Source organism: Callithrix jacchus, chromosome 19 (genome assembly GCF_049354715.1).
Source record: "Callithrix jacchus isolate 240 chromosome 19, calJac240_pri, whole genome shotgun sequence".
Classification (NCBI taxonomy): domain Eukaryota; kingdom Metazoa; phylum Chordata; class Mammalia; order Primates; family Cebidae; genus Callithrix; species Callithrix jacchus.
In genome coordinates this window covers 44666304-44678782 of record NC_133520.1, presented here as the reverse complement: position 1 = coordinate 44678782, position 12479 = coordinate 44666304, and the positions used below count along the sequence as shown (strand labels likewise).

Below are 12479 nucleotides of genomic sequence, written 5' to 3'. Positions count from 1 at the left end.
ATAGCTATACGCTAGCACTCTGCAGCTAGAACACTTGTGAGAAAATGCATTTAGGAAGCAGACGATGGGAAACTTCCCACGGCAGTGAAATCTCTAAACCTCTTCTCTGACCTTCGAATTCTTGGCAGCCACAAGCTACGTTCTTGCCAAGAGTCCTCATGCTTGCAGCTTCCACGTCTCCTCGCCCTCATTTAGAGGGTAGACTGCCTCCACACTCCACTCATCCGATGCCATCTGTCTGAGGCCAGGAGCTAGCTGAGAGCTCTCCGAAACTGCCTTCTAAAGCTAATTGAGCTTCTCTAAATATTTGAAGAGACAAAAATGCGGCTGTACCAGAGATGGTTTAATAAAATATTGAAAGAGCTTTTTTCTAACGGTGTAGTAGTCCACTTCTTCTTTCCTCCCCAGGGAAATATGAATCTTATCAGTTTATCATCTGAATTGAACTTGACTGGTCTGGGAAATCTGCCATACCATCATGGGGAGAGTGAAGGAGAAATTTCCGGGAAAGGATCAGAACTATTTTAAAAATGATTTTGTGAGAATGTGCATAAAACTTATCTATGAAGATAAAGACTGAACATAAAGAATAGCCATGGGCTTGGCCTCTTACCTTAAAACCATAGAGATTAACTGTGTTAAATGTATTGTTGAGGATCTGTAACAGGAAACAGAAAACCTCTACAGTCCAGCAGGAAGGGCTACTGCACCACACTCAGCTCCCAGCTTCAAGGGGGTAAGCCCATCAGTTCATAAAACCATAACTTCCATCAATTTATGATTAAGGTTCTTTTTTCACTGAATTATTCTGTCCCTCTGATACTAACCTGACTTTTCTAACCTTGCCTTATACTTGGAAATTCCTACTTAATATAAGGCCATATAATCAGAAAACATGATTAATTTGAGGGCATAAAAACTAATTTTCATTCATTTACTTATTTATTTTTTGAGACAGAGTCTCACTCCATAGCCCAGGCTGAAGTGTAGTCGTGTGATCTTGGCTCACTGAAACCTCCACCTTCCAGGTTCAAGTGATTCTTGTGCCTCAGACTCCTGCATAGCTGGGCCTACAGGCGTGTGCCACCATGCCTGGCTAATTTTTGTACTTTTAGTAGAGAGGAGGGTTTACCATGTTGGCCAGTCTAGTCTCCAACTCCTGACCTCAAGTGATCTGCCCACCTCAGCCTCTCAAAGTGCTGGGATTACTGGCATGAGCACCCAGCTTGGGCCCAAAAACTAATTTTTCTACAAACAGTTGCTGGGTATGCCACAGGGCCTATCAACGATGGAGCCCACTTTGACTCACAGTTCTGTACTCTAAGTGATCAAAGACATTAACCTCAAGGCCTATACAATTCCTGAGCATTTTCTGAATCACTAAGTATAATTAAATTACATTTAATAAAGCCATAGGGTTGAAATATGGTTTGTTTTATTATGATGCCTTGAAAACTCATTATCTTTGGTTTTGTATGAATATCTCCTCATCAGAATCATACATCATTAGAACTCCTTATTTTCCAATCATACTAGATAAAGTAAGGTAGTTAGTTCTACAAACATCATCTATTCTTACTCATTTTCATTTCTTTATATTTTGGGATAAATTATTTCTCTCTTATACCTTTATTTAATCACTGTATTATTTGTAAAAGTAGACTGGTCAGGTGCAGTGGCTCACACCTGTAATCCCAGCACTTTGGGAGGCCAAGGCGGGCAGATTATGAGGTCAAGATGTCGAGACCATCCTGGCAAACATGGTAAAACCCCATCTCTACTGAAAATACAAAAATTAGCTGGGTGTGGTGGAGTGCTCCTGTAGTGCCAGTTACTCGGGATTCTGAAGCAGGAGAATCACTTGAACCGGGGAGGCGGAGGTTGCAGTTAGCTGAGATTGAGCCACTGCACTCCAGCCTGGTGACAAAGCAAGACTCCATCTCAGAAAAAAAAAGTAGATCACATCTTACTGTATCCCTAAGATGTGAAATAACTCTTAGAAGCTATATTCTTGGTCTACACTATAACAGTCACCTAATCAGCCTGCTCTGTTCTGGTTTTCAATGATCTCCCAGGGTTAGCATGAATCCAAATGTGACCTTACCGCTGAAGTTCCAAAAAATCATTAAGAGGAAGACACTCCACATTTATAAAGATGTTGTCACCATAAATAAATTTTTTATTGGAACGAGGGGGGTACTATTAATTTTGATCAAATAGACTGCCCCATTTTATGTCCTCAAAAGCCATAAATAGATGCTCTCTCATTTTGTAAAATGAAAAACCAGTGGCAGAGTCCTCCCCCAGCTGGCTTCAAGGAACGTTTATGTCATCCTCTTGCCCAGTTTCACAGTATGTTGTATGAACACATTAATCAACTAGAAGTCCTTTCAGATCTAGTTTCATCAAAGGCAACTCAAGAATATTTTGGCCTAAAGAAAAGGAGACCAGGGTAGAGAACTTGGGGAGGAGTGATGTCTAGACTAGTCAGAGGAACAGGAGGGAGTGTGACCACAACAAATAGAATTACCACGATCAAAGGTAAAGCTTGAAAGACGAGGAAATATAAATATATAAAGCACTAAGTTGCATCTTGATGTCCACTATGACGTTCCTCTCGGTGGACAAATTTGCTTTTTCCTTCTTAGAGCACCCTGAGGGGTCCAGAACCAATGTGGGGACAGGCAAAGCACCCGTTTCCATCTCAAGCTTCCTGCCTCCTCCCTATCTACAAGCACATCTGAGAGTGCAGCTATCCTCATGGTCCTGGGACAGAACACCAGGGTGAAGGGGGCCTGGGCCCAGCCTTCTTACGATAAGGGCCATTAAAGGCCTGGGACTGCGGAGGGTCAAGGGAACTACTGTATCTGCTTTCTATTCCTACAGATTCGTCTGTTCTGCCATTTCATGTAAGTATAATAATAAAATATATAATCTATTAAGTCTGACTTCTTTCACTTAGAATAACGTTTCTGAGGTTCCTTCACTTTCTAGCACACCACAGTTTGCTCCTTTTTGTTGCTAAATGATATTCTGTTGTATGCACATGCCCATTTTCTTTAGTCGTTCACCACTCAATAGATACTTGGATTGTTTGTATCTCTGGCGACTGAATAATTCTGCTACAAACATGCTGGTACATACACTGGGGTGGATATATGTTTTTAACTAGCTTAGGTAATGCCTGAAGGATTCACTTTTCTCTACATCTTCACCAACATTCATCATTGCCTTTCCGATGACAGATTTTCCAGCGGATGTGAAGTGGTAAATCACTGTGGTCTTAACCTGTGCCTCCTTAATAACATGATATTGAGCTTCTTTTCATGTGTTTATTTGCCATCTGTATGTCTTCACTGGATGATATCTGTTCAGGTCTTTTCTCACTTTTTTTTTAAGTTTGTTTTTTGTTGTTGTTTTTTTTGCAGACATAGTTTCACCCTGTCACCCAGGCTGGAGTGCAGTGGCACAATATTGGTTCACTGCAACCTCCACCTCCTGGGTTGAAGCAATTCTCCTGCCTAGCCTCCAGAGTAGTCGTGATTATAGGTGCACACCGTCATGCCTGGGTAATTTTTGTATTACTAGTAGAGACAGGGTTTCACCATGTTGTGCACACTGGTCTAGAACTCCTGACCTCAAGTGATCCACCTGCCTTGGCCTCTCAAAGTGCTGGGATTAGAGATGTGAGCCACCACGCCTGGCCTCTTTTCCCACTTTCTAATTAATTGTCTTACTGAGTTGTAAGATCTTTCTGTGTATTCAGAATACATGTCTTTATCAGATAAATGACTTGCAAATATTTCCTCTTAAGACAGGGCTTAGCTGTTTTCTTAACACTGTCTTTTGAAGAGGGAAAGGTTTTAATTTTGACGAAGTCCAATTTGTCAGTTTCTTTTATGGACTGTGGTTTCAGTGTTACATCTAAGACCTCATCGCCTAATTCAAAAATCATAAACATTTCTACCAGGTTTTCTCTCAGATATTTTATAAGTTTTGCTCCTATGCAAGGTCTATTATTCATTTTGAGGTAATTTTATGTATAGTGTAAGGTAAGATTTTAAATTCACTGTTTTTGTGTATGGATATATAATTGCCCCAGCATTATCTGTTTAAAAAACAATCCTTACCCCCTTTTGAATTGCCAACGGCTATTTTTGGATAGCTTAATTCTGTGCCATTGTTGTATATGTCTCTTCTATCTATCTATCTATCTATCTATCTCTCTCTATCTGTTTTTTGAGACACCAGAGTGCAAGGATGAGATTAAGTGATCCTCCCAGCCTTCTGAGTGGCTGGGACCACAGACTTGAGACATGGTACTCAGCTAATTTTTAGGAGTCTCATTTTGTTGCGCAGGCTGGTCTCAAACTCCTGGCCTCAAGCAATCCTCTTGTCTCAGCCTCGCAACGTGTTGAGATTACAGGTGTGAGCCACTGCACTGGGCTCATATGTCTATTCTTAAGCCCAAACCACATTGCCTGATAAATGCAGGCTGGTCATAAGTATTGAAATGAATGGTATAAATTCATGAACTTTCCTGTTTTGCAGTTTCTTGGCTATTCTAGGTTATTTCCATTTTCATATATATTTTAGGATCAGTTTGTCAATTTTTGGAAGAAACAATGCCTGTGGGGACTTAGGTCTAAGGATTGGTTTGAATCTACAGATTCACTGCAGAACGACCATCTTAACTCCGTGGAATCTTCCTGTCTGTGAACATGCAGTCTCTCTCCGATTCCTCACACCCACGTCTGTAGTTGTCAGTGTGTACTTCTTGCACTTCTTTTGTTTCATTTATCCCTATGTGCTTTGTACTTTTTCATGCTATTTTTATTGCTAAATTGCCCACTGCTAGCATACAGGATTACAATTGTTGTAGTTTTGTAGGTCATTGGCTTATATAAAATACAATCTTATCATCCTTCCACAGGAACCATATGGTGTCATAAGAAGGGTTCCAGAACATAGCCTCCACCTGCTACTCCAGAATCAGTCCCCAGTATCCATAACTCAGAATGTATGTTTCCCTAGCACTGAACTTTAAAAACTGATACATACCAGATGTACATATTTTCAGGCAAGTGATAATTTAATACATTTATGTAATCAAATCAGGGTAACTTGGATATCCATCACTTAATTATCACTTCTTTATGCTAGGGATATTCAAATTATGATCTTCTAGTCATTGAGAAATGCATAACCAGCAAGTATTAATGCTAATAACATTACTGATTAGGGACATTCAAAGTATTATCTTCTAGTTATTTTGAAATGTATAATCAGCTAATATGAACGCTAACACCCTTACTGCTCTATCAAATACCAGGTCTTATGTCTTCCTTCAAACTGTCTATCTGTACCCATTAATCAACTTCTCTTCCCTCCTCCCCACTATCATTCCCAGCCTCTGGCAGCCACCAAGCTACTCTCCATCTTCATGAGATCCACTTGCTAGCTCTCATAGATTCTCAGGCATGAGTGAAAACATGTGTTTTTGACTTTCTGTGCGTGACTCACTTCACTTAACATAATGACCTCTAGTTCTATCCATGTTGATGCAAATGACAAGATTTCATTTTTTTATGGCTGGAAAATATTCCATTGTATACATCTACCACATTCTTCTTATCCTTTCACCCACTGATGAACACTTAGGTGGACTCCACATTTTGGCTATTGTTGAGTACTGCTGCAAGAAATGGGTGAGTGAGGATACCTCTTCAATACATTGGTGTTATTTCTTTGGGATATATACTTAGTAGTGGGATTGATGGATCACACGACAGTTCTATTTTTTAGTTTTTTTTTTTTTTTTTAAGGAAACTCCGTCCTGTTTTCCATAGTGGCTGTACTAATTTACATTCCTCCTAATAGCATATGAGGGTTCCCCTTTCTCCACATCCTCACCACCATCTGTTTGTTATTCCCTATCTTTTTTTTCTAACTGGGATGAGATTATATCTCACGTTGGTTTTAGTTTGCATTTCTTTAATCATTAGCACTAAACTTTCAACAGTAACCTGCAACCTTATGATGTTTTTTTACTTTAATTTAGATCTCAAGTCTCAGTTTGTGCATTACACCTCACTGTAGGTAATGCATTCTCAATTTCACTCTACTTCCTGGGGAACACATGTCTGTATGCACATTATTATTTCTATACCGAATTTTAACAACTTACTTACATGTTGATCTTGAGAAACCCATGTCACCATGTATAGCAAAACCTGCTAGTTGTTTATCAGTATCTATCTTCTCCTTCCAAAATAATAGAGCCCCTAATGTTTTGTGAGGCATAAAGCAAAAGAAATAAAGACCATATTTCCAGCCCCCCTCGGCCATTAGATGCAGTGGTATGATTATCCTGCATCTCCTGAGAGAAGCTCATCAGGCAGCTTCCAGAAACCCCCCAAAACAGCCAATGCACACCTTTTTTTCTTTCTCGTCTTTTTTTTTCTCCTTCTTGCCAGTTAAACAAGGTCTGCTAAATGAGGCTAGACCAGCCATGCTGATTGGACAAAAGGAAGTGACTTTGGGAACAGAGACCCACACGGGGCAAAGCAACAACAGGAGAGGAGCTTGGGTGTCCATTTCCCACCCTGGTCTGCCTGCTTCTGAGTTTCCATGAGAAAGACACACAGTTCTCCCTGCTTTAGGCTGTTGCTTCCTTGGGTCTCTATTAACCGTTGCCAAACTTAATCAAAAGGCGTATACACCACATCTTATTGCATCCTCAGTACCTGATGCTATGCCTAACACATCGCACTTCTTAATTGATATTTGCTAATTTACTGCAAAGGGATACCAAAAGTTAAAAAAGAGAGAAAAAAGAAAGCTTCATGAGATACTACCTTCTAATCCATGCTGCTCCATATGGTTACCAGATCTCTTTCCAGGGTAATGAAATCATAATATTTTAGGCATACAATTTGGCCTTCAAAGGCCTCTCAGCTTTTTAAATCTAATTTCTATTCTAATTTATTCATCATGATGTTAATAAGATGTTTGATTTTTCATGTAGAAGAAAAAGCAAATTTATACAATGATTCCATGGATATTCAAGAGACAGAAGGCCTGTAATTGACTATAATAATAGCGCTCACAATATCATAAAACTGATCATCACAATGGGGTTCAAGCAATTAAACAATTTTGATTCCACAGATGAAAAAGCTGATGTTCAGAGAGGTGACACGACTAATTCCAGGCCACACAAACATTGAATGGCAGATCTGATGTCAGAATCCAGATAATCTGACTTCCAACTCAACTCTCAGAATCAGTCAGAGTGCCTTTGGTTGTCAAGAGCAAAATATCTAACATAAGTAAAAATCCTTTTAAAATCTTAGAATTTACAGGATCCAAAGCTTGGAACAGACAGGAACCAGGCAACTCTGTTCCTGCCTGGTTTCCATGGCAATATCAGCTACAGGGCTCAGCTCATACTGATTTAGCCAACTCAGTGAATGAATAAACTCCAACAATGGTTATCGTTCTGTTTTCATTCTGATTGTAGAACGCTTCTCTTTCTCTTGCACTCTCTCTCTCTCTCTCTCCGCCCCCCACCCCTGTTCCCCATCTCCAAAACCAAGTGGAACGTTCCAGTTCTCCTGTCACACCCAAGTTTGATAAAGAAGCAATATATAAGCTTGAATTAAACTCACAACAAAGAAAGGTGATTGTGCAAACCAGAGAAGGAAGAAAAGAAAATACTTTTTAAAATTAGCCAATAATCCAATTCTGAAGACAACCAAAAACAGAAGCTTAATGACCTTTTGCCATATTCCTAAAACATGTAAGAATTACATGGGACTTCTGGAACACAGGATTCTTAATCCCAGGTCAGAATATTTAATTCAAAACTGATTTGTTTGGGGAACATATCTGAGAAATAATAAAATGTAGGGTCTCAGCTCATAACCACCCTTGCTCAGATTAATGATCATAAAACAATGGTTGTAGGCAGGCAATAGGGTCTGCTTGGCTGAGGGCTTTGTGCACAGGACCATACACCATGAGCAGTGAGTTATTTCAAACTCCAGCTACGGTACAGGGAATTCCTTAGGAGTCCCCACCAGAACATCTAGAGAAGCAAGTATATTTAAGAAGCATATTTTATATACTTAAAAAAAATTGGCTGGGTGCACTGGCTCACATCTGTAATCCCAGCACTTTGGGATGCCAAAGCAGGTGGATCACAAATTTAGGAGGTCGAGACCCACCTGCCCAACATGGTGAAATCTGTCTCTACTAAAAATACAAAAATTAGCCAGGTGCAGTGGCAGATGCCTGTAATCTCAGCTACTCAGGAGGCTGAGGTAGGAGAATGGCTTGAAACCGGAAGGTGGAGGTTGCCGTGAGCCAAGATTGCACCACTGCACTCCAGCCTGGGTGACAGAGCAAGACTCCGTCTCAGAAAAACAAAACAAAACAAAAAATTAGCCACAGAAACTGAGATTCCACCAGATTTCCTTGATAGGAGGGAATACACAAAAGACAAATTTAAAAAGTTTTATTGAAGGACTTAATTTTTTAATTAAGCCATTTAATTAAAAAAAAAAAAAAAGAGACTCTTAAAATAATGTTGAGAAGCACACTCTTCACCAGAAGAAAGGGGAGTGCGGCCAGGCAACCAGAGCAGTTCCACCTGTCCATGGTTTATGCAGTGCATTTCTGAATACTGTCTTCCAGGAAACGTTAGGATAAGATAAAGCCTCCAGATATCACCATTCTAATTTGAGCCAGGAAAGCTATCAGTGTAGCTTTTTACTGTGTTCTAGAATCCTCTGGGCAAGAAATCTTTCCTTGGGTTCCTCTGAGAATTCCAACTAAGGCAAGACCAGATTTACAGGGGTTTTGCAGATAACCTGAAATAAATAGTCTCTCGGCATGAGTTTAAAACTCCATCCGCCAAGACAGTCCCTGGGACTAAGCTCTGAAGCTGAAAGATCACTTGCTTCCTCTGCTCCTCTCTCATAAGAATTCCTTCCTTCAAAGGCCTCACAGGCTAGATTGGGAGGCAGACACTGGAAAGAAAACAACAGTGAAGCATGCAAAGTGTTGTGGGGAAGCGTGGTGCAGGTACTGTAGAATCTCAGATTGGGAGTGCCTAGGGCTGACCAACTGGGACATTCTTTTATACGGGGCATGCGTGTGTACATGCATATAGAAATTTGGGGAGGAGAAGAAAAAAAGAAATAGAAGGAAGCGATAGTGGCTGCAACTTCTGTCTACAGATACTATGACCTTGTATAGGTCATGCTTTTGTGACTATCCCTTGGCCTTGCTTGCAACCCCCTATCTGAGTCCTGCTGAGGACCAGCTACTTTGGAGCAAGCTACCCTGTGCCACCAAAACAGACCTCAACCCCTTTATTACATACACTATTGCCTCAAGAATTTTTATAAATACTGTTTTTCTTTGTGGCAACTTTACTCACCCTCTCTTTTTTCTTTTAAATTTTGTAGAGGAGTATCACTCTGTCACCTAGAGCTGGAGGGCAGTGGTACAATTATAGCTCACTGTAGCCTCGAAATCCTAGGGTCAAGAGATCCTCCTGCCTCAGCCTTCTGAGTAGTTAGGATTACACACGTGTGCCACCAGACCCGGCTACTAATCCTCTCTTAAATACGATCTACTAAATCTATTTAATGATCCAGGAAGAAACAATATGAAAATGAAAGCAAATTAAGAATTTCACAAAGCAAAGGTATGTATAACGTCTAGAAGGATCAAAGACAGAAAGAAAACGTGGTAATGAGACACTAAAGAGCCTGATGAACTTTCCGATTTGTTATAAAACATTTTAAAATCTTCTTCCATATTTAATTGCCCAATAAGTCTCCAAATAGCTATTGCCTCTAACTCTCAATCCACATTGCCATGCACTGGTTCCCTGGAACCTCTTTGGTTCTAATCTAGATGAAGGCATCTGCTAGACAGCCTCCTGGCTTCCAAAGTGGATCCCATCCAGCATGCTCTTCGTCTAGCATGCAGAATAGTCTTTGTAAATTACAAATCTCATTATGTCTCCCATTAACTCAAATTCTTAGATATCTTCCCCTAACAGCCTTTCAGGATAAAGTCCAAATATTTTAGCCCTCCATAATCTGACTCCTTTCTTGTTACTTGCTCAGTTTGGGTCGTATACCCTGGACAAATGAACTATGTCATCTCCCAAACACGCCATGGTCTTGTGTGCCTCCATCCCTTTGTACTCACCACTCCTTACCAGGGATGAACTGCCTTCCATTCTTAGTCTAGGTCTGTGATTCTCAAGGTAACAGTGGCAACATCCACAAACAGGACATGTCAGAAATGCTGATGATCAGGCTTCATCTCAGATCTCCTGAGTAGGAAATGCTGGATAAGGGACCAGCAATCTGCAAATAAGGACTGTAGATCTTCTACCACAGAAAAGCTAGGCAGCATGCAAAGAACTAGCATGCCATCGATGACCTCTTTGCCTGCAGTTCAGCACGTGTGCGGCAGAAGTGAAGATCATTAGGTCACTTGGTCAAGCTCTTAATAAAACAAAAGTGGCTCAAGGAGAATAAATGAATTATAAGCAGGGACCCCTGTAGCTTGAGGAGTCAGATAGACATTATAGAAACAGAGACTCTCAGTGTCTCAAGGGTCCAGGAGGTCAAACAGTCCAATCTCGTCATGTCATAGAGGATGAACAGGAGGCCTGGAAAGGTGAAATGACTTACTCAGTGTGAGACAGATGGCCAAGAGAACACTGAAACCAAAGTGTTTTAGAAGGAAAAAGCTGCATGGTAAAAACAACTGAATCATCTAATGGACACGGACACAGGCAAGTGCCTCGGTGGGCACCCAGGCAGAATGAGAAGCGAGGCATGTTTGCTTTTAATAACTCAGTGACTGATCCTACAGTTTAGACACCCTGCTGATGAGTAGAAGCAACGCGTCAGACTCACGTGGATCGGGCCAGCCTGGACGTAAGCAGTAGCTAAGTCTGACGGAGCTGTAAAGTTCATCCTTTAAAAATGGCCACAAATACTGCAATTATAAATATGTATATGTGTGTGGGTGTAGAAACATTACGTGTAAAAAAGGAACCTGTTAGATTAGATCACACTAGGTTGCCACTTGTAAGGTAGTGAGCCTTTCTGCTCATATTTTATATCTTCTGAGGACTCGTGTTGGCCTCCCAGGCTTCGGGACAATCTAACATCAAGGTGCCTTTAGGTTCTTCCTGACAGCTGCTGTTGTCTCTTCATCACAGGGAGTTCATTTGCCCTCCTCAGGAGGCCAGAGCTAATTAAGAAAAGGACATCCCAGGCTCACCCTCCCAACAGTCCTCATCAGCTAGAACGGCCTGTTTGCTGCCTTCCAGGTCTTTCGCAGTGAAGCCCCTGCTTTTCTCTAGAGAGAGAGGAAACCATCACTAGAAGGGCGGGGTCACAGCACAGACTTATTTGCCCAACTGGAGGAGAACGTTTCCATTTGACAATTCCACTACAAGCAGCAGGCCTTCTTGGACCCCTTGCCCAACTTCTGGCCTTCTGATTCTAAGTAGAACTTGTCATGTTTTTCTATAAATTCTATTAGGTTGGTGCAAACGTAACTGTGGTTTTTGCAATGAAAAGTAATGACAAAAACCACAATTACATTTGCACCAACCTAGAATTAGAAATGCCTTAAAAAATAAATTTGGCTTAAGATTTCTTTGGGCACAAATTGTTTTGAGCTATTTTCTGTTTCATCTCCATGTTCCAGGGGCTTAAATACCATAGAGCAAAGCCAGCACGTGTCTGTGGAGCTGCCGCCTCTCCAAGGAAGCTACTTTGATCTTCACCTTCTGCCTCCTGGAAGTGTGTGATGATCCCATGGAATAGCAACCAGAGCTGTGCCGCACTTCGCAAAACACCTTCGGGATTTTGTGACCTTAAAGTATTCTCTTCACCTGGAAAGTGGCATGAGCCATAGGAGATTCCTACACTCCCAACTTTGCTACCAATGACTCAGATACAGGGACACATGTATACACGTGTGTACATGTGTCCATGCATATTAATGGACCACCACTGGCCATGTTTCTATGAGGACTTTTTTTTTTTACATGATTACCACTTAAGAAGTAGCAGGTGAATCTAATCTATTTTATTTTCTTACAAGTGACATTGTGTTTGCTTTTTGAAATTTCCTTTCTGAACATCTGTAAAACCATTTGCTACTCTTTGACTCTCGTGATTTTTTTTATTTTTAATTTTTATTTCCATAGATTTTGGGAAACGGGTAGTGTTTGGTTACAGGAGTAAGTTCTTCAGCAGTGATTTCTATGATTTTAGTGCACCCATAACCCAAACAGTATAGTCCATACCCAGTGTGCAGTCTTTTATCCCTCACCTTCCTCCCAACCTTTCCCGAGTCCCCAAAGTCCACTGCATCATTCTTTTGCCTTTGTATCCTCATAGTGTAGCTCTCACTCTGATATTTGGCTCTCCATT

At 40.9% G+C, this 12479-nt stretch overlaps 1 protein-coding gene across 15 annotated transcripts in view; it reads right to left on the bottom strand.

The window, feature by feature from the left end:
- RGS7 (regulator of G protein signaling 7) overlaps positions 1–12479 on the bottom strand; it is a 548216-nt gene that overhangs the window by 426095 nt on the left and 109642 nt on the right. The window lies entirely within an intron of this gene.